The 18,465-nt window shown below is 45.1% G+C and overlaps 1 protein-coding gene and 1 pseudogene across 1 annotated transcript in view; both read left to right on the top strand.

The window, feature by feature from the left end:
• Dock2 (dedicator of cytokinesis 2) overlaps positions 1 to 18,465 on the top strand; it is a 413,920-nt gene that overhangs the window by 78,893 nt on the left and 316,562 nt on the right. The window lies entirely within an intron of this gene.
• LOC101999324 lies at positions 15,818 to 16,034 on the top strand (annotated as a pseudogene).

Below are 18,465 nucleotides of genomic sequence, written 5' to 3'. Positions count from 1 at the left end.
GTTGGTTACTGTCAAGTAGATGGGGCCCAGGCATGACTGTGTTCTGATGCTAAGTATCATAGGGTCCTCTCTTCCTCTTGTTGGTTACTGTCAAGGCAACGTTTCCAGTATGAGACTACATATACTCTCAGCTAAGGCTGCCTTTGCTCCCTTGCCATCCCAGCAAAATTTTATGCCAACAACAGTCTTAGGGCATGTGCTAAGATCTTAATAGACGGTGTGGCTGTGGGACTCAAGCTATCTACTGTGTGTCTATAGTCATGTGTGGTGTGGGTAAGGCCAGTTTCTTAGAGGAAAGACCTTGGCTGGAGAGATGGCTTCTCAAGAGAAAGCTGAAATCTTTATCATCATCAGACAGTGAGAGTGAGTGGATGGCACAAGTTTCACACTTAACAGGGTGTCTCCTTTGGAATTTTCCTAAAACGCTGAAACTTCAGGTAAGGAATAGAATAATCCCCCAAACCTGTATATCTTAGTTGATTTAAAAATCGAAGTATTGTTCCTAATCCCCTAGCTTGCCAATTAGTTAGATCTTGGCCATTATTCTTGCAAGTTTAGGTGATTCTTTTTCGATAGTTGTGAACCAACAGTAGCTTCCTGTCTTTGTAAGAGTTGACCTTCTTGGAACTCAAGGAATTAGACTTTGCTATTCCAGATACGTGGGTCAGGACTTCTCACCCCTCCTTCTGAGAGAGAATATTTGGTCTGTAGGAATGGACCATCCCCTTTGACTCATCATATTGTCTTCCCTTCTTCCTTTTGGCATATCTCCTTTTCTTCACCACTCTCTTCCTTCTTCCCTTCCTTCCTGTCCTTTCCTTTCCACATTTCTTTTCCATGTCCTGGAACAAAGCACACTTGCTCATTTTCTTTCCTCTCTCCCTCAGAGCACATTTTGTAAGACTTTGAACCCTTCAAGGTGATATCGGTACTCAGTGTCTTCTGGTTTCCTAGAGCGTGGGGCAGTCTGGTACTTCTTGTATCTCAATCACTTGAGATGTCACCAACATTTGCCTAGAAGTGATGCCTTTATGATAACAAGAGAATAATCTCAAATACTTCCCTAAACAAAACTGCATATTGACTTACAGAGTGTCTACAGCAAGAGCTGGTAGATGCCGTGCGTCCTGGTCATTGTAGAGTCGTTAGCAATGGTCTACTCTCTTCCCAGTCTGGAAGGGTACTGGGAGGTTGGGGTGCTTTCTCATAGCCAGGAACATCTTCCTTGGAAACTAGAAAACAGAATATCAGCGCTTTGAGATTCTTCAGCCATCTGGGGAGGAATAACATAATTATTGCTTTGGGGCTCATTGCATCTGACAGTGTTGTTTCTAGATACTCCTTTGTTCTTTTGTCCCATGTTCATAATTGCTGATCCAGTTCGCAGTATTTTTCCCCTGCCTTTTTTCTTTGAACATGCTGCACACAAACACTTGAGAGGGTGAGGATTCTTCTGTATCAGCATGCAGAATGCAACTGGCCATGGACAGAAGAGAAGCGGTGATAAGTGAAATTTTTATTTTACTTTGTGTTGGGGGGGATGATTTATTTCAGAGCCAAAGAAGGTGAGTTTCTTGTACTCCTGTTGTGTCACTAGCTGCCTAGTTCAATGACTGGCCTAGGTGTCTCTGGCTGGACACAAGTCTGAGCCACAGCCAGAATAGAAGCTGGCAGAACAGGCCCTAGCTTTTGCCACATGAATCCCTAAATCGTGGTGCATGTATCCAACAGATCCTGAGGGGCCATAACTATGACTGATATCCACTAGGCTTTCAGAGAATGACTGATTCCTCAGGTGGGACAAACCACAAGTGAAAGCATTCAGAAGCAGTGGAAGCATCGTCTATTAAACATTGACTTTCTTACAAAGCCCCTTTCAGTATCTTTAATCCCCAGCCTCAAATACCCAGTAGTATGATCTGCTAGGTTTCTGAGATGTGGCTTGACATGGCGTTGGAAATGGATTGCATTCCCCAGTTCTGTGATGGACATTGGCCAGGCACTGACCAGTGAGTGTGCAGAGCCAATGAGAGGATAGCACTTGAGGGGAGGAGACCCAGAGTCTGGGGCTGCATCAGCCTTTGGTCCCATTCATTCTTGCCTTACAGAGCCCAATGGTGCTAGAACTCAGGAGGAAGCGGGTGTGATGGTCCTGAGCACATGGCCATGTATGCAGACCTAGGGGCTTCGGTCACAGGAAGCACCGGCTTGAGGGAAGGACCCATCTGTTAGCGTTTTAATAATGAAATGATGAAATTGTTCAGGAAAAGTACTAGTCCTTGTGGGACTCCATAAGTGCGATACCAGGAGAAATAGCAAGGATGTGGCCATGCCATCACCTAGGAGGTGTAGAAAACCTGGCCATGCTGGTTGGTTTCTTATCAACTTGACACAATCTGGAGTCACTTGGGAAAAGGGAACCTCAACAGAAGAATTTTCTCCATCAGATTGACATGTGGTTCTGTTTGTGGGGTATTTTCCTTGATTAGTGATGGATATGGGAGGGGCTACCCTACTGTGGGCGGTGCCATCCCTAAGCAAGTGGACCTGAACTGTATCAAAAAGCAAGCTGAACAAACCATGAAAAGCAAACCAGTAAACAACGTGGTCTCTGTCTCATGCCTGCCTCCAGACAATGGTTTGAATTCCTACTCTGGTTTCCCTAAAGGATGGACTGTGATAAGGAAGTGTAGGTAAACAAACTACTTCTAAGTTGCTTTCTGTCAGTGTTTAATCAGCAACAGAAAGCAAACTAGAACATTTCAGGAACTTTGGACATATTTAAATCAGAAAGAAGTCATTCTAGAGTCTTCATGCTTAAACTGTGACTTCCTGCTCTAGCTGTTTTAAATACTTACTTCCTGGGAATGGGGCTATCTTCTCCTTTGTGTCTGATTTCTTTGAGGACCACAGTGTAGAGACCTTCCTGACACCATAAACTCACGTTGGTCTGCTGCTGACTTGGGTGGGTGGACTCCGAGTCTGCTGCCCTCATTTTCCCGGAGAGCGGTTGGTCCGCTTTGGCCCTTGGGACTCCTGTGCCAGTGTTTCCTTTGTCCCTTATCTTCAGTGTGTCTTGCATTTCTGCTTCTTTGGTTCTTGCTTGCTTTTTCCTTTCCTAGATCTATCTGCCTTCCAGAAGTCCCCCTCCTTCTCTGACCCCATCCCTTTGCATAGGAGAGGCACAGTCTTCAGAGCCCTGTTGCTTGAGTTTGGATTTTGAATGTGGATCCCACCATTGCCACATACAGGTGTTTATGGCCTTGAGAAAAATTATTTAATCTGCCGATCACCCAGTTCCCTCAAATGTAATTGTACAACAACAGTGCCTGTCATGCAGGGCTACTTTTCAGGCTGCATTATTATTTTTATATTATTATTATCCAGATGATAGGGGACACTTATATTTTAGGGGTTATATAGCAAAGATATTTGGCAGATGTCACACAGCAAGGATGTATGGCCATTCTTATTCGTGAAGCACATCATACATCAAGTCCAGCAGGATTTGTAAAGATCCAGTATAGGATTACATCTGTTACAGCCATGCACACCCTGGACTTCAATAAGTGTGTAGTCCTGGCTCAAGCTCTCTGTACCCTTCCCCAGGTGTTCAATTCACTTGCTAATCTCCTAACTGCTTTCACACTTTTGATTGAACATCTTATCTTTCCTTCATTATTTTTTTACTTAATATACATTATAATGGTGTTTACTATGATATTTTCTTACACGTATCATTGAGTCTTGCTCATATCTCCCTTTACTACCATTCTCCATTGGTTCCCCTCTTCCAATAGCCCCTCTTCTGCTCTCACATCACACACACACACACACACACACACACACACACACACACACACACACACAGTGAGTTGTCTCATTTCAATGTTACACAAGCCAGATTCATTTGGGAAACAGGCACATCAACTGAGAAGAGGGCCCCTTCAGATTGTCCTGTGCGCAAGCCTATGGATATTTTTCTTAATTGATGATTGATATGGGAGGGTCCAGACCACTACCAACACTGCAGTACTGCGTGCTGTAAGAAAACGGGTTGAGCAAGCCATGAGGAGCAAGCCAGTAAGCTGCATCCCTCCATGGCCTCTGCTTTGGTTCCCGCCTCTGGGTTTCTTCCCTGAATTTCTCCCTCAGTGATGGAGTAGGACTTGAGAGTCATAAGGTGAAATAAACTCTTTTCTCCCCAAGCTGGCTTTGGTTGTGATGTTTTATCACATCAATAAAAACCCTAATTAAGTTATATAGGTTGTATACCTGTATCTGTGTCTGATCTAGATTCTATAGATGAAGAAAACATAAGGCATTTTGTTCCCTCCCCCAGTTACACTTCTTGTTTCTCCCTCATCCCTCTTCTTTAGACTCCTTCTCCTCCTAGTTTCCCTACACTTCCGCATTGTGTGTGTGCACGTGCGTGTGCATGTGTTTGTTTAATTCTAGATTTTGGGTATGAGAGAAGAGAGTTGACATTTGTCATTTTACCTCTGGTGTATTCCAATTAACATGACCATCGCCAGTTGCGTCCTTTTTCCTGCAAGTGGCATACTCTCATTCCTCCTTACCGCTGAGTAAGAAATCAGTAAAGAACAGGAGATCTTGGGAGGCTTTGGAAAGCCGTCCTTGCTATTGACAAAACCCTACAGGCAACCATGATTTCATCCGCATTCCCAAGGGATGAATAGAGAAGAGCTGTCTTGGGAAGAGAAACAGACTACACATTCTTAGGAGAGCCACAGCACCTGAAGTGTAAGCCCTCTCGCCCTACAGTTTACCTAGGAAGACTGCTCTGATGTAGAGGGTGTTTTTGGACAGCCTTGGTATCTTTCATTAATACGGGCTGTAGGAGCATGGTGCATAGCTCCAGTCAGGACCTCTCTAGCTCATCTCATCCTGAGCTGAACATTCCTCCCTTTCTCTGGATGTTTTCAATACCACCAAGCCGAACCCAGACACCACTTCTCAGAACTCCCTTGGCATTTTCGGTTTGTATCTTGATTTATTGTATCCCACCTCACTGGCCTCTACTTACACCTCCCAAAGCCCAGCTTTCTCTCATGAAAATAGTCACACTAGCCGATCTTTAGGTCACAGCTGCACTGGGTAGCTGGGTTGTCTGAAGAAACCCCAGGCGTGCCCAGTGCAGGCTGTACTCAGAGGGAAGGCATAAACCTCTGTCTTCTAAAACAAATATGAATTTAACTTGCCAGTGTGATTTGTTTTCATTGTTCATGTATGAATAAATATTAAAATACAGCCATCTGTTTATGCCGAGCACAAGCTGGAAGGCCTCTCACACTACTCCGGTTACTCCCGCATGTAATTCGTTTGCATGTTAATGCCATTTATTCCTATGTAAGCCTCTGTTTGGGGGTTTGAATATAATTCCACTGTTTGATGACAGTAATGGCTCTGTAAACTGCACAATTGCAGTTAAATGGGATTATTTTATGATAACATTAACTTGGCATCATGTCAAGATGGAAGCGAAAAGTGTCATCAAAGGGATATTGTCTAACAGTTACATCTCTTTAATTTATTATCTGGTTTGTGAGTTGCCGAGCTGCTGAGGGGGAGCTAACAGCCTGTTCCTCAGGAGCAGACGTGGAAGCACTCTGTCAAGTTGCTGTTAGGATAAGCTGTGCACATGCATGGACTTTTAAACAGTTTTTGTTCCCTTTGATTTTGGAAATATTGGTAAACGTGTGTTGAGTATGTTTTATAGGCTAGAGTGATGAAATTAGTAAGTCGTGGTGATGTATTGGGTTCAGCAAATATGCCACGGGCCATCACGTCATTCTTCCCAGGGGTAGGCAATGACCAGCGATGACGGGCAACCGTAGATAATTGCAAGTAATTCACAAGAGACAGACAGAGGTGGCAACAATGCCCCACCTAGCAAACATCAGTGATTCTTTTCACAGGAGATGTTTTAAACACTGAAAGGTGTTTTAAAAAGCAGCTATTGGGAGAAAAGACAATCCCATCTTTTGATACACCCACAGCAGAGAAACCTTGGCTACTCCTACTTCATCTACTAGCCAGCAACTGTTAAGTCTCTTCTCTGTTTGACGCTACATGACCTGATTTAAGAAACTTACCAACTATCAGCATTATACTTGTTATATTGAAGAAGAAATGGAACCTAGAAAGGTACAGAACATGGCCATAGGTTGCCCAGCTGGATGTTGAAGGGAGAGACCCTTGTCACTTGTAGTATATTCCATTGTATGTAACTATCAGGGGTCTGAAGGAAGGCGGCACTATGGTTTGGGTAATGTCGCTCAAAGGTCCATGTGTTGGATGTTTGGTTCCTAGACTGGTACATTTGGGAAGTGGTAGACCCTATAAGATGCGGGGCTGAGACAGTGGAGAAATGCCCTGTGGAGAGGCCCTAGGGAATCTTTTGTTCCTGAGCCATGAGGGCAGTGGTCTCCAACTGTGAACCGAAGTGAAACTTTTCACTTTCTAGGTTGATTAGGTCAGGTGTTCATTACAGTGAGGGACATCTGGTCTGTACAGGTGGCTTGTGGGTGAAGCGGCAGTGGTAGAGGTATGGATACAAAAACATCTGGAAGATGGGTGGAATCTAACTTGTGGAACATGTAAACCAAGGAGCTTGGCTTCATCCTTGCATGGGGAGACTTTTGATCAGGTGCTGCTCTTTATTCCTGGAAAACATGCTGACTGACCCAGCCATTCTTCCACTGTATATAAAGAAATTAGGCTTTATAAACACTTGGCATGGTATCTGGGTAAACTTTATAAGTCAATGAACATCTATTAAGAGTCCTGATTGGGCTGGAGAGATGGCTCAGTGGTTAAGAGCATTGCCTGCTCTTCCAAAGGTCCTGAGTTCAATTCCCAGCAACCACATGGTGGCTCACAACCATCTGGAATGAGGTCTGGTGCCCTCTTCTGGCCTGCAGACATACACACAGACAGAATATTGTATACATAATAAATAAATAACTATTTAAAAAAAAAAGAGTCCTGATTATGTTATTTCCCTATAGGAACAGACTGGAAATCCATAGTTTTGTGGGAGAGGAGCCTTTGGAGGTCCGAGGCCACAGATTACCATGGTTCAGAAGGACTGCTGTGTAGTTGGTCTGTAGGAGAAAGCACAGATAAGGGAGAAAGACAAGGGACACTTGAAGCTGTTGTGGCAATGGGGGTGTGAGAATGTGAACTCAGGGTCAGTGGCATGGAGGGCTGGAGAAGGAGGGAAACAGTGAAATTCTGTACAAAAACGAGCTTGTCCTCTGTTCCCTACTAGAGTCAGCAGAGATGTCTGCGACCAAATGTGTGTGGCAGTTTCCCACACACCAAGTATGAGTCTTGCAGAGAACATGAGGGGTGGCCTCCAATGCAATCCAGTTCTGACAATGTCTACCTGGAGGTAGTATCCACCCCGCAGGCCAGGGGCTCAGTCCCTGAGGTTGCCCTCACTTTAGATGTTGGGTCCGGCTCAAGGCAGGGGTGTTTTAGTTGTGCTTCTGACTGATCAGCTATGAATTGATAATACCGGGGTTCCCACAGCATCCTTCCCCGACTGAATAACTTGTTATAGTGTTTTACAGAGCTAAGGCAACACTTGAATGTATTAACTACATAGGACATTACAACGACACCAGTGCATACTGGGTAAAGAGCTGGCCAACAGGGCAGAGGTGTGCTGCTCATGTGTGTGTCAATTAAACCCTTTAAAGGTGGTCCCACAGGCACCAGAATACATCTGTGTCCCCAAAAGGAAAGAAATCAAAGCTCTTTCCCTTGAGCTAATTTGACCAAGAGTGAGCCCAGATTTGAATTCTCCACTTATCTCTTTGTGTCTTCTGCAATTCACAGATTCTGGCTTGTCTGTAGTCTGTCTATTGTGTGTCTGTCTATGCCTGCCTAATGTCTGACTGACTGTCACTGTCTATGTGTCCCTAACAAAGAGCTTTTGTTCTTTTGTTAAGCGACGCAGAAAGCATCACACAGGGAAGGAATCTGGGATACTTGCATAATCTTGAGCAGAGTCTTACAGGGAATGCAACTTACTGACTCCGTGACCAGGAAGCACCCAGAAAAGCAAATATAGCAACAAACAGACTTAGCAACCTATATCTATATTACTGTCAACATTTCTCGCAGATGTTTGCTTTGTAAGACCACCTTTGATGTGCACGCTGTCTTCAGCAAATGATTATGATAGCACACGTACATACACACAGGCGTTGCTCTCTGGGTCAGGGACGTGGAAGAGGACAAAAGTCAAGATTAAAGCTATGCATTAGCTTCGGTTGCAGAAGCTGTTTACATGGAAAACCCAAGGCCAGTCAGGTGGCCTGTTACATTGTTCTCCTAAAAGCTGGTCAAGCAAACAGGCTGAATGCCCAGCAGTATAGCGGTTATAAGTCTGACGTGACCTCAACTTCATTAATTAGTTGTGAGCGGCAGCAGAAGTTTAGCTTTCTAGTATGTAAAAGATATTTTCATAATAATGTATTGCTGCCACCCATATACCCTTCAGACTGCCACCCTCTGGGACTTTCCACATGTTCAGGTCTCCCTTTGGGCGCTTCCGGGGGCTTCATTTTCTAGATATGATGGGTTATACCATGGGACGTTGGTGAGTGATTTAACCTTAGGCATCTCTCACCTGCTTGGATACTGAAGAGGAAGGTTAAAGTTCCTAATCCAATAACCATATCTTGGCCTTCCCAGGAATCAGCATCTATCTGGAAGCCACTAAAACCCCCAGTCACCAGTAATCCTATTAACACACAAAAAAAGATGCTCATTACTCGGTGAGTTCAAGCATGAGAATAGAGAGTATAAGTGTGTTTTAGTAAGTGTGTGTGCAGTTTGGGGTGTGAAAAGTTGAGCATGTTTCTTGTAAGGGCTTGCTAGATATCTGCAGAGGATGGGACACACAGAGATTAGAACCCAGGAAAACGGAGAACGGAGAACGGAAATAGCGCTTTTGTGCGAATCCATCTGTAACTGCCTTTGAAGCTGAAGCATAAGCTGAGAAATATGATAAAAATGAGGATGTGATCCAGGAGATTAGCACATTGAAACGGGTGGGCAAGAGAAGAGTTCCAAGTAAGCCAGGTCAGGGACACAGGAAAAGCAGCAAGACCTGGATTCTGGGAGCTTATAGAGGGAGCATCAGCATTGCTGGCTGTGGCAGTGAGGTCATGGTGCTTGGAAGCAAGGTCACGGTGCTTGGAGGCAAGGTCATAGTGCATGGAAGCGAGATCATAGTGCGTGGGAAACGAGGTCATGGTGCATGAAAACGAGGTCATGGTGCATGGAAGTGAGGTCATGGCAAGGTCATAGTGTGTGGAAGCAAGGTCATGGTGCATGGAAACTGGTTGGATCTACAACAAAGAGCCGACCCGTTCCTAGAGCTCAGCATTTTTTTTGAACTTGTGTTTTCTCACTGTCACAGAATACCCAAGGCTGGCTCCCAGTTCTGGGATGATGCCTGTGTCAGCTCAGCTCTGGCGAGGCTTTATGGTGGGTTGTATCCCAGGGCAGGAGCGATTCAAGGGTGGAGGGATTGTATACCCAGACTGACAGCTACATGACACGGGAATGGTCAGGCCTTTCAAAACACCCTTTGGAAAATTGAGGGGTCCCATGACAACTACCTAATCCCTTCTAAAGGCATACTTGGTCTGCAGACTTCTACTAGACCCTGCCTCTTGGAGGTTCTCCACCTTTCATTGTGACAGGCTCCCAACTTGTGACCCCTGTGGGCAGGACACAAACAAACACATTCAAGCCTCAGTAGCGTTTTTTTTTTTTTTCTAACATCCAGTCTAGAGGCCACTGGAGAAAGCCAGGAGATCAGGACTCAAAGTGCAATCGATTACCCGTCATCTGTGTGTGAATCACCAACATTTAGATTGTCTTATGCTGATCTTGTCTTGAATCACCAACATTTGGATTGTCTTGTGTGTGACCCTGGCCCGCTTCTCTAATGGTGGCCTCCAGAGGCTGGGTCAGCTTTTTCATATTCTGCTCACAGCCCAGTGTAAGACACTGGTCTTGTCTGCTTCCATTGTCCCTTTAAATGGCTTAAGTTTGTAGAACAAGGTTATATGCTGTATACCGTTAAGAAAAAGTCATAGAGGACATGAGATGTTCTTTCTTTCAGGACGAAGCAGCGGGTGGTTTTCTTTGCTTGTTAATTTCTCGTTAGAAGTCTGTGAGTTAGCTAGATAAATCTTTGCCGGAGAGCAAAAATGGCTGTTTCTGTCAAATGTCAGGGCTCACAGTTCCTCAGAGAATGACTCAGGTGGGGAAGCCATCTACTGAATAATCTGGAGATTTAGCAAACGTGTTTGCAAATCGCTTGTGACTAAATATGAACTTTCTAGGTAATAAGGGTCTAGTATGCCAGAGGGGTGAAAGTCAGCAAGCTAACATGGCTGTCCAGGATGGGGAGCTGTGCTAGGGTGTCCACATGTGCTTCAAATGCCCCAGAGGTGGGCACTGCCCAAGGAGCATCTGCTCCCTTAATATGAATACTATATTATGCAGTTATCGGACTTGCTGTTTATTCTATCTATAGGATGGGAGAAAGAGCATTATGGGGCAGATCTAGGTACCTAGGTACTGCCCTTCAGGTCTCTAAACCTCTCTTGCATCTCCTAGACATACTTCCCTAATGTAGCTCAAGCAGAGACACGGGAACTTCATTCCTTCATCCAATCATTCATTCAGTCACTTAGTACTTGCTGTGTACCAAACAAACGTGAGGAGCCTCCTAGGGTCCCACTTCCCCCGGTTGCTCTGTGGCCTCAGTGAATGAGCTATATTTGCTGAGTACCTTCTCTAGACCAGATTGGGTGTCTGGTCCAAGAGGAGTTTTAGTTTTCTGTTTTGTAGAGATAAACAGGTGCTCTGGAGCCTGGACAGGGGTGCAGGGCAGGTTGTGGAGGTGCTGAGGGCACCCCAAGGGAAAGCTCTAGGCCATCATAGCTGGTAAGTGCTGGCCTGGGGCTCACAGGTTTGGGAACTGAGACTGACCCAGCATCATCGTGATTGCCTTAGGAAGCATAGCTCTGTCCAAAGGTGCTGGGACACCTACCAGGTTGATGCCTTTCCCAAGCGACTTTCTCTGCCTCACTGAAGGGCTGTGGGGCATCAGAAGCCCTCTAAGAATAGAATCTAGAGTTCCCCCCACACCTGTGTTCTCAGGATGTTCCAATTACCTCATGACCCAGATACCTGCACACTGCACAGGGCCCTCATCTTGTGGAGGTAGGCATCTGTTCCCTCCTCCTTTCCAGGAACAGTGGCGCTAAGGCTGCGAGGCTTCTTCTCAGCAGCCATGTCTTCTTTCTGTCTCTTCTCTGCTACCTTCCCAATGTGGAACTCCAAAGCTCTTCTTCTTTCTTCACGTTAGAACAGAATCGAATCTTTTGTTTTGTTTTGTTTGTTTTTTGTTTTTTTCTTATTCTGACTGTCTCCTTCTCTGGCTCACAAGGAAGCAGCAGCCCTATCGTCTTCTCCAGCCTAGAGTGCTGGTGTGCTGTTGCTTGTTTCCTTAGTCTTCCTGTTCCACAGACAGCCCCACGGCTCCCTCTTTGGAGGTTCCAAATGCTTGAACAAGCATCCTCCTCCTGTCACCTAGGTCCCATCATCGGGTCGCTCAAACCCATCACTTCAGCTTTCGCCTCTCTGCAGAAACCCAAGACCCCAGGCTTGCAATGTGTCCATTCTCACTGACCCACAACCCAGCATACAGCAGGAGGCAGAGCAGAGGACCTTATTCTTGAAGCCGTGTTTTTTAATACTCTATGCCCAGTTCACAATGGAGTCTGAAAGCTTGTCTTGTAAATCGACCACATCTTGCTATCGTTTTTCCAACTCCCTCCCCTTCCTTCTCATGGGTAGCAGGACCAGTGTCCTGCAGCATCCTGCCTCCCCCTCATATGGCTAATTCTCTGCAGAGATTTTTGGACTTCTTCACTAGATAGCTATAGCATCTCAAATATGGGGAGGTTCATTTCTCATTGAGGTCCGAGTTCTTTCTTTCTCCCTATCCTACAGCCCTGGCTAGAATTCCAGGTCAGCAATGAACAGATATAGAATACCCACTGTACCTTTTCTGTCTATTATGAGTTTAAGGAATTATGGGCTATTGGCAATTTAATTATGATGTTCACTGTGAAGGGCTAACAGATTTTATTGTGATGGTTTGGATTTATTTCAATCATCTTAACTGTTCATTTATTTCCCCCTGATTTTTGTCCTTTCTCCTTTTGGGTTGTCTCCAATTTTTTTCATTTTCTTCTTCCCTTTTATTACTTTGGAAGTTTTACTTTATATTTGAATTTTAATGGCCACCTAGGCATTGTACCATACATATTTAATTTAATAAAGTTCAAAGTTAATATCTTTTACATTCCTCCTGAATAATAAATGGGTTTTTGAAAAACTCACTTCTCTCTTAAATGTTGTACTACTATTGAGCAGAATTTTAATTTGACTTTTACAAAGTATCTCCAAAATGTAATACTGACATCATTTTAAATTTGGCATTTTTGTATGTTTTTTACCAATAAAATGTCATTGATGTTATTGTACTGGTAAACAAGGACCAGTACAATATCTAAAAATGACTGAAAAGAGGGGCAAGAGAGGTGGGCCAATTAAGAACACTGGTTCTGACCCATTCCCAGCACCCACATGGCAGCTCACAACTGTGTGTAAGTTCATTTCCAGGTGATGGGACACCCTCATCTGGCTTCTACCAACACAGACATACACGTAGGCAAAAAGCTCGTTCACATAAGGTAAAAATAAATCAATCTTTAAAAATAAAGGATGAACATTTTATGCTTTTAATAACAATTTAAAAGGAGTTCTTCACACCCCCTGTAGCCTTTGATGCTTGCTTCCCTATTTCTGAAGGAAATAACCGTAGTAGAATCGTTTGCAAACTGCCCATTGACGGATTTCATTCAGAGGTGTGAACGAGCAGTTCTGCAATAGAGGCTCGGTTGTCTTTTGTTTGTTGATTGCTGTCTGTTGTTAGCTTTATCGTGTTGTGTTGTCCTGCTCCCTAGAAACTGTGTCTTTTAAGTGTAGCTGACTCTCCTTTCAATGCCTTGTCTGCAGCTTCTGCAGTCGCACTGGGATGTCTGGAGGGGGCAGTTTGCTTGTCCTGCTGGAAGCAATTCTTCTCAGACCTTGGGTTGTATGTGCTGACTGCCCAGTCAGAAAGCATCCTCATTCTGGTCTTTCCAAATATGTTCTCTCCCATCTCATGCACATGAGTATAATGTCTCTCACTCATGTTCTCTAGGTCTCTCAAATGCTTTGATGCTGTTTGTTTTTGTTTTTGCTTTTATTTTCCAAGACAGGATTTCTCTGTGCAGCCCTAACTGTCCTAAAACTCGCCCTGTAGACCAGGCTCACCTTTAACTCAAAGATCCACCTGCCTGCCTTCTGAGTGCTGGGATTAAAGGTGTTCACCACCACTTCCTGGCTCCTCATAAATTCAAATTCTTTACCTTCTTCACTTTTGAGATTTCATTCTTGATAATTGCTTGGGTTTTTTGTTTCAATTTGTTTTTATTTTCTATTCTTTTGAGACAAGGTCTTGCTATGTATGCTAGCTGGCTTGAATTCACAGCATCCCTTCTTCATTCTGGAATCTGGGGCCACAGGTGCACACACGGTGCCTGGTTGACAGTGACTGCGAACCTATCTTCTCCTTTTTGCCCTGTTTATGCTACTGTGTGCTTTTCATAAAGCCTGTCTTGAAATGTTTTCCTCTAGCAGTTTCAGACTCCCAGGTTTTATAGGAAGGTCCTTGATCTATTTTTCATTGATTTTGTGCTAGGAGAGAGACAAGGGTCTGCTTGCTTCCTTCCATATGTGGATACCCAGTTTTCTGGGAGCTGTTTGCTGAATAGCCTGGCCATATTTCTCAAAGCTAAGTTTTACTTAGCACTAGTCTTGACTATCCTGTGTGTGTGTGTGAGTCTGTGTGTATACACATGACTTCAGAGTATGTTGTGTTTGTGTTTGTCTGTGTGCATACACATGACTTCAGTGTTCTGTTTGTGTGCCTGGGTGGATTTGCATGGGTTCAGAGTGTGCAGTGTGTGTTTGTGTGCGTGCATCTTTGTGTGTATGTATGCATGACTTCAGAGTGTGCAGTGTGTGTTTGTGTGTGCATCTTTGTGTGTATGAATGCATGACTTCCGAGTGTGCTGTGTCTGTGCATACACAAGACTTAAAAATGGCATGTGTGTTTGTCTATATGTATATACATAGCTCCAGTATGTGCTGTGTGTTTGTGTGTATTTGTATGACTTCAGAGTGTTCTGTGTGTGCTTGTATATGTATGTGTATCTTCTGTGTGTGTTTGCATGGCTTCAGAGTATGCTGTGTCTGTGTATATTCACATGACTTCAGGTATTACATTCTAAGGAAAATGAGACTTCCCTTCTATCATTCAGGCACTGCTATTTAAAGGCATTTCCAACCAGATGCCTCTTTAACCAAATGTTCTGCTTGTGGACATAGCAAAGAGCGTGAATTTGGAAAGCATAAACCCAAAGCCCAGGAGAAGACTAGTTTGCGATTAAAGATTCTCAGCAGAGATGTGTTTCCTTTCTCCTTACTCAAAGCCAAGGGCCAGAAACTTCCTTAGTTTTTCCTTTGGTGCAATCCTCATCCTTCTCCTCTTCCTTCCAGAGAAGGTGTAACAGCCTAGGAGAAGTAGACTAGACTCTCTGTGCTAACCAGCTATTCATCCCTGGCAAAACACCTGACACAAACCACTTAAAGGAGAAACAATTCCTTTTGGCTCATAGTTTCAAGAGTTTTGGTCAATGGCCAACTGTTTCCCTTGGTCTCAGGTCTGTGATGAGGGGGAACATTGTGGAATGGGGATGTTAGCAGAACAGACTTCTTACTTCACTGCATGGTGGCTGGGGAGGAGTGGGGCAGAAGGGAGGCAGGCCCAGGACAAAGTAGTCTTCGTGGGCATGCCCCCAGGGACCTACTACCTTCCACTAAGCTCCCCAAAGTTTCTACCACCTCCCAATAATGCTGTCAAATCATGAATCAATTGATGGATTAGTCCAGGGGATTATGTAAGAGCCCTCAGGACTCCATTACCTTTCAATATTGGATTCTCCAGCTGGGGTCCGAACCTTCAACACATGAGGCTTTTTTTTTTCTTTTTGGTAGCGGAGGGATACTTCCTCTCTAAACCATTACAGTCTCCCATAAGCAGGCCCAAGGCTCCACTATGTTGTTCACAGTCCCTAGTAGCCATCAATGCTGTGTAAAGACACTAGGGTTTGACAGAATCCTTCATGGCAAGGCTGGGTTTATTATTTTGGTTTGCTTTGGGTTGTCCCTCGTGGATCCCTTGTTTTCTTGACAACTTTATGATTCAATTTTTAAAAGAGGCATGCACATTTTTGCCTGCGTGTATGTGGTGTGCCACATGCATGACCAGACCTGTGGAGGTGAGGTATGAAGACAGAGAGTGCTGGGTTTTCTGGGACTGGAGTTGCAGATGGCTGTGTGAATGCCAGGAATGGAACCCAGGTCCTCTGAAGGAGTAGCCAGTGCCCTGCATTGCTGAGTCATCTCCCCAGGCTCCCCCTGTGTCAATGCTAAATCCATCTTTGGCAGTAGTTTGCATCTGCAAGACTTCCTGGGGAATTTTGTCCACCAAGAAGTCAGTGGTAAAGCTCTTCAAACTTCATTCTGTGTTGTAGCCAGAAGCATCTCTCAAGAGTTCAGGTTAGCTCTCCGCCTGATCGCCGCCATCATGGACACGAGTCGTGTGCAGCCCATCAAGCTCGCTAGGGTAACCAAAGTGCTGGGCAGGACCGGTTCGCAGGGACAGTGCACGCAGGTCCGTGTGGAATTTATGGATGACACCAGCCGTTCCATCATCCGAAATGTCAAAGGTCAAAGGTCCCATTCGAGAGGGAGACGTGCTCACCCTATTGGAGTCAGAAAGAGAGGCTTGGAGGTTGCGCTGACTGACTTTCCTGCTAGGTCCTGAGTATACACCACTTGACCCATGATGACCTGCGACTATTAAATAAAACATTTGTATTATTTAAAAAAAAAAGAGTTCAGGTTAGACCCAGGGCTGCTGTCTCTCCTATCCAAAGAGGATATAGTCTAAGACCCTAGTTACTAGGACCTAGTAGATGCCAGAAACTGACGAAAGTGCTGGGCCCTGTATATTTTTTCCCTGTACATACCTATAAAGAAGCTTAATTTATAAACTAGCATAGTAATAAATTAGAAACAATAGCCAGTTGCAGCACACAGCCACTGAAACAATATATCATAACGGAGGCAATGTGAATATGCCCCCCTTTTCCTTCTCCCTTTCTCAACTGTCTCCCCAAGAGTTAAGGTGATTGAAACTGCAGGCAGTGAGACTTCAGGTGGAGGGGGTGAGGCTGTTGTACCCCAACTCCTAGCATTAGTTTCTTTGCATGACTCTTGAAGTAAGGAAAACTAGGAGCCTGGGAGGGCTGCTGCAGCTCTGGTCCCTAGCAGCCCCTGCAGCCTGTTTCCATCTGGTCTCCAGGCTTATCTTTCTCCCTTGGCCTGCCCTGCCCTCCATCCCTTTGATCCACTCAGTCCCTCCTGCTGAGGGTCTGTGAACTTGGCGAGCCTGTGCCCTTCCTCCTCTCCATGGGCTTTTTTTTTTTTTTTCTCTCACTCAGCTTTTCTGTGTCACCCAAAGCTCTAGGCCTGTGCTCCCAGTCTTTTCTGGCTTGGTCAAATCTTCCCGATGTATGTCATCCTTGTCAATGCGACTTTCTCTGTGCAGTGCACATTACAGTTCCTGCTGCACTTGTTGGGTTGCTGATTTTTATTTCCCATCATACAGGGTTAGCACAGTGACCGCAAAATGACTGTGGTGTTGTGACTGCATAGGTCAGGGTGACGTGCAGGGTGACTGGAACATAGTGACTTGTACGCAGTGATTGTGCAGGGCAGAGTGACTGAGCACGACCACGGGAGCGTCGTGACTGTGCACAGTGCCTGGTACTCTGTGGTTGTGACATAATGACTGGGGCATAGCGTGGTTCACAATGTCTGGTGCATCATGACTGTGTATAGTGACTGCACAGTGGCTGCAGCGTGGTACTGCTCCACGCATCTTCCTCAGTTGAATGACTGTCTTGTGGCGGCACACCTGCTTCAATACTAACAGCTGCCCTCCTCTGAAGACTCCAGGGCGACTGTTTTTCAGCTCTTCTTCCTCTTCCCTACGGCTTTCTTCCCGAGATAACTCGATTGCGGTACTCATTTGGTTTCCTGCCAGGTATGCACTGCTGAGTCAGCAAGGCCCAATGACGAAAATGCTGCCCCGGACTGTAAGCCCTACCTGCTTGGGCCAGGCATCTCTTCCTCTATCAATATTTCCTACTTTGATTAGATTTCATACAAAATCTGTTGCCTCCCACTTACAGTAAATATAACTTGGCGTCCCCTAAGCTCTAAACAGTCCACAGACAGATAAGGCATTGAAGACTTTTCCCTGGCTTATTCTGCAGCCCTTATCTGCTGTGTGCATTCCAGGATCAGCTTTCCTGAGTCTGGGCTTTTGCTCTTCCCCACCCGGCTTCCTTAGGCATCTGCTGGCCAGGTAGAATGACTGATCTTTCGGTTATTCACGAGTGGTATCAAGGTCTGGAAATATAGATGAGCAGCCTTTCAGTGCGTAGGCGTTCCTCAGGAGTTCTAGAACGGCCCCTATCGCTGACAGCTTTGAAGGCTTTAGCTTACCGTCTCTTTCTCCTAACCCTCAGCAATGACACAGGGCAAGCCTGTTCCATGCACATTGGCCCAGAAGACTCCTCCTCTTTTAAGCACCTGAATTGATAACACAAGTTTCCATTTCAAGTAAGTTAGAAATATCTGTCCGTGGTAACAGCGTGGGCAGCATTAGCAATCAAGCTCTGACATACACCAGGTACTGGAATGCGACCGTGAATCGGGTACTTAGTGTTCGTGGACTTTTTAGTTGAGTAGAAAAAAATTATTGAGCAGATAATTTTGTCAGTTCATGTCAATCAAAAAGGAAGTGTGTGGTAGGTATCCTAATGAGATTAGTCTTGCCATGGGGACTGGAGATTTTCTGGACAAGTGTCACCCAAACTGTGGCCTCAGTGATGAGCGTGTGCTGTGGGGCGAAATGAAGTGGAGGGAGGTGAATAAAGCCAGAAGGGGGAGTTTCCCTAATAGTTGGGGCTTTGACTGTATGTAGCTTATCAGTAAAGCCTGTATGCTTGGATGAATGTGTACAAGGTCTAGATTCATTCCCCAGCAGAAGCAAAGAGAGAGAAAGAGGGAGAGAGAGGGGGGGGAGGGAGAGAGAGAGAGAGAGAGAGAGAGAGAGAGAGAGAGAGAGGAAGAGAGAGAAGGGAGGTGGGAACAAGAGGAAGG

Source organism: Microtus ochrogaster, chromosome 7 (assembly GCF_000317375.1).
Source record: "Microtus ochrogaster isolate Prairie Vole_2 chromosome 7, MicOch1.0, whole genome shotgun sequence".
Lineage (NCBI taxonomy): Eukaryota > Metazoa > Chordata > Mammalia > Rodentia > Cricetidae > Microtus > Microtus ochrogaster.
This window is presented reverse-complemented; position numbering and strand designations above follow the sequence as displayed.